Raw genomic sequence first — 4,651 nt, forward strand, 5'->3', positions numbered from 1 at the left:
CACCACTGACCACACATAAGCCAGGGCTGGGCGCAGCTCGGGACGGTCCCTGCTCTGGCGTCGGGCTCAGCTCCGGTCGCCCCAGAGCCACCCGACAGGGCTGTCCTGACGGCTTGGCAGCCCGTGCCCGTCCCAGCTGCCCCAGGAGCGCTCTGTCCACACCCAAACATCTCCTGCTGACTTGCCTGGGAGTCAGATCCTGTCCCAGCAGAGAAACTGGTTCCTGAAACGTACCTCTTGCCCTTACTATCCAGTATTTTTCTGGCCAAAACAGCATCCAATTTAAAAACGGGAAGAAAAACAAAAAAGCTGGATTAATTTTAAGAGTGCCAATCAAAACAGCAAGGGCAACAGAACAAGTAAGAGCATTGTAAACCAAAACAATATTGGTGTTTTAATGCCAGCCCTGCCAGTACAGAATTGCACAATGAGGCTGAGGCTCTGGCTGGTAAGTCTTTAATGCGGGCAAGGAACATGATCAGCCCCTGCTGGGACAGATGGGTGAGCAAAGCACCCACCCCGGGCAGTGACACCACCTCAGCCAACACCATCGCTTGCTGGTGTGTGTCCCCTAGAGTGGCAGAAAGAGATACTTTCCATGGAAGATGCTACATGCCAGTTGGACAATATATCTGTCAGGAGTATTATCAGAGATAATACTTACTGTTGTAATCATGGTGAGTTTCATGTGTAGTTGACCCTTTTTTATCATAGCTTCATCATCGTGGTTAGATGCAGTTACTTCTCTGGGGAAATGGCCAGTCCTCTGTGCACCACAGACACAATGAAGGTTGTATCACAAGTGTGAAGACAGTTACTTGCTCTAGTAAGGCAGCTGCATTTCTGCTGTGAGGAATTACTTTTGCTGATGTAAAGGGACCTCAGGCCCATCTGAAACTGCAGCTCTTGCAACCAGGTTGTTGTGTCTCTCACTGATACCTCCTGTAACATTGGCTTCCATGGGAGAGACCAAGTGCTTCAGGAAAGAGATTTTTACTAAGATTATTTATCCTGCATTTCCTGGAATATTCAGAATTGGCTTGTTCCTCAAGTGGAGCAAGCATGGCTTCTCTGAAAGAGATGGTACGGGGAAGGTGAATACAATTAGAGAGATGAAGACTTCCTTGGGTCCATGGGCTGACCATCTCGAATGCATCTGGGCAAGCATTAATCCTCCTCCCTCCTTCTCCTGGGTCTGTGCCCACCTGCAGGAGCTGCTGGCATCCCTGTCAGGGCCAGCAGCAAGGCTTGGTGCTGTGCTCTGCAGGCAGAAGCCAACAGCTCGCTCCTTCCCAACTGCTTCCCCGGGAGCTTTTCTGCTCCTGCACTTCTGCCCCAGGCAGCAGCATCTTCCCAGAGTGCATTTAAAGACTGAGAGTTTCAGCCCAGCAGCCCTGCAGGGATGTGCTGCACCTGGGAGCAGCGTGGCTGCCCAGTGCCAAAGATGGAAATCATATCAGCCTAAATATTTTGACAGTAAAAACAGTGAGCTGATGGAAGTGGTAAGGTTCTTTGCTAGCTGCAGCCTCGTACAGGCTTGTGGCAAAACATTCACTATCTGTTAAACACAGTGGAAGGCAGCTTAGCCCTGCTTCTAACTCGAAGACCTGTCCTGGGCTGCCTGTGCCTGGGGCTGCCAATCTGCCCTGACCAGGGAGCTCCAGCTGAGGGTGGCCCTGGGCTGTGACCAGCACCTCTGGGAGCACCATGGACACAGAGTCCCAGTTGCCCAGCCAAGTAGAAGGATGCTTCTCTCAAATTGTACTGAGTAATGAAAAGTATATTTTACAAAACATATTTTTACCTTCAATCTCTGGGTTTTGGTCATCTTGGGGGAAGCAGGGAAAGGCATTATTTAAATAGTTGTAGCTGCAGGGGATTATTTTCTAAATTAACAATAGTAATTGCTCTTGCCAAATTCGAAGTTGAGGGAATTAATCTATTTCAACTCTCAAGACAATAGCACAATTTTGGGTTTCATAGTGCAAGCTCTGAAAACCAAATGGTGGGGCTGATGGGGTTTTTTTTGGTTTTGGTGGGGTTTTTTTGTGGTTTTGTGTTTTTTTTTTTATAATTCAAACATGAATTCATCAGCCTTGAATTCAACTCTTTCCACTGTGCTGGTTTAACTTGCACAGAGAAAAGTTGCTGCTCAGCAAAAAAAAAAAAAAATAAATAAAAAAAATCCCTTTTTCCCCAAACGAATGCATCATACATTAAACATCACAAACCGTACAATTAGTAAGCAAATGTAAGAGTTCAGCTCAGTTCATAATTATTCAGCAAACCTATTCAGAATGAGTTTTTTCTCCCTGCAGCAATCAACAGTGTGAGCTCATTACCACTGAGAATCTAACGAAGAAACCACCACATAAACTGTATAAAACAAGCCCATATGCTAGAAGAACTTGAGCCCAGTTAGCCATTACCAAGGAGCTTTTTAAACTCTTCCATCGAGCAAAACCATATCTTACTTTTCTGTGGCGTTTATATCCCCAGCTCTATAAAGATGCTGTTTCATTAATATGTCAGGCTTCAGGTAGATAAATTTTAGCTACTAAATAACCTCTAGAGTCTCTGGTAGCGCAGCCATCTGGAACAATACAAAAAAGAATTTGGTTGCTGCTACATGTCACCTACCAGCCAAAGTGATGGGTCCTGTCTTTGAGGCAGGGGCTCCCAACAGTCACTTGCAAAAAGCTGGTGGGTTTTTCTTGGCATCGATTTCTGCTCCTAGCAGGGATATTCAGTGAAAGGAATTGGAATGTTTTGAAGGACCAGTCTCCATGTCCAGTGGGCTGACATTATCAGAATGGTTTTCAACATTCTTGCCTGGACCAGTTAGGGAAAGATTTGCATCTCCTCCCTCTCACAACTGCAGCCAACGCAGTGACTGGACCAGCTCTGAAGGCAAAGAGGTGAAGTTGTTGGGTGAGCAGGTTGGTCAGGAAGGTGTTCCTCTGCCCAGAGGAGATGCTGTTCATCTGCGTGCATCTGCTTGCCTTCCCCAGAACAGTAAGGAGTTTTGGGTACAGAAGTGCACTTTTCTGGCCAGGCCACAGAACCCTGAGCCCCACATGCCATGGGCTGTGCCACCCAGGGGTAGTGGGGCTCCCAGGGGTCTGCCCTGGGCACAGTCACACCACTGGCCTCCCCAGCTGGGTGGCACTGGGAATCATGCTGGAGGTGGCACATAAAGATGTCTGGGGACCCAACATTTTGTTCTTGTCCTTCCCTGGTTGAATGTCTGGAGGTGACTATTTTGTAATTGAGATTAAAGATAATTTCATATGCAAAACCTGATTTGCACTCAGTTTCTGGAAAGTTTGCTTTACCAATGTCAATATTTCATGCTTACTTTTGCCAACACTGTTGTTTTCTGGAAAGTTTGAATCAAATTCCTTCAGACATTTAATTGCTTCCCATTTCTAAAAATGCATAACTGAATAATAATAGTTAAGGACTAAAAACTGTTCCTGTCATTTCCTGCAGAATTGGCAGCAATTTCAGAACTCAGCCCTTCTCAAGGATTTTCCTGTTTGTTTCTTCTGCAAGGTTGGTTGCCTGCTTTAGTTTCTTTACATCTCTACAATCTTAAGCTGTATATTTTCCCTGTTTGATTTTTTATGTACCTCAGTATGAATCGTGAGCTTTTCACAACATTGCCATGTTTTTCCTTTGCTGCAAACAGCTTTTTAACCTCAATTAAGTGTATTTGGTCCCATTTATGTCAGTTAGGTGAAAACCTCTCCAGCATATGGGACACTTAGGTGTACATGTCGAACACATTTTTTCAATTTAGATCAGCCAGATAGTGCTGAAATAATACAACATTGAGATTATACAGTTAGTAAAAATGCTAGGAAATGCTAAAGCACATTTACCCATCTCTGAGGGTTGTACTACAATAGAAACTTCTGGGGCATTTCCCTCTCCCCCCCCCCTAAATTCCCATCTCTAACATGCAGACATAGTAGAATTTGATTGGAGAAAGAAAAAGTAAATTAGATCATATATACAGCACAAAATAATTAGTTTGACTACAGGAACAGTAAAAGTTTATTTCCTAAAATAACCCCATGAAACAAAAAATGGTACCTCTCTGTATGGGTAATTGATATTTAACTCTCCTCAGTATTTTATAATAATGAAGTTTGTATGATTGACTTTATTCTGCTGTTTTCTTAAACTTGAACCAGGTGGGAATTTCTGTAAGCCTGGTGGAGCAGGAACAATCTTGGAGCACCTGGGAAGTCTAGCTCACTGTGGGCAATGTCAGCAAACCACTAAAGTAAATTCATTTTTCAGCAGCTTATAAATTGAACTGCTGTGAAGGGAGGGAACCTGAGGCTGGTGTGTAGAGTCCTGATAACTTTATTTTCCCCAACCATTAACTTCACAAGTGTTCACCTTCCTGCTTCCTTTTTACATCCCAGAATCCTGTGACATCCTGTGTTTACAAGTCCTTCCTTTCCACCACATGTAAGACAGTGTCCTCCTGCCCAGACAGAGCAGGGCTGTGCTGTGGGAGCAAGGGGGGTGTTGGGTGCAGTTTTAAACGTTGCTGTGTCTCAGGAACTCACCCAGCATGGACCAGACTGACCTCTCCAGGAGAGCCCCCTCATGGGACATGTCTGGGCATCCCCCACTT

The 4,651-nt window shown here is 45.0% G+C and overlaps 1 protein-coding gene across 1 annotated transcript in view; it reads right to left on the reverse strand.

The window, feature by feature from the left end:
- MN1 (meningioma (disrupted in balanced translocation) 1) overlaps window positions 1–4,651 on the reverse strand; it is a 38,773-nt gene that overhangs the window by 33,422 nt on the left and 700 nt on the right. The window lies entirely within an intron of this gene.

Source organism: Chaetura pelagica, unplaced genomic scaffold (genome assembly GCF_000747805.2).
Source record: "Chaetura pelagica isolate M959 unplaced genomic scaffold, ChaPel_1.0 scaffold294, whole genome shotgun sequence".
Classification (NCBI taxonomy): domain Eukaryota; kingdom Metazoa; phylum Chordata; class Aves; order Apodiformes; family Apodidae; genus Chaetura; species Chaetura pelagica.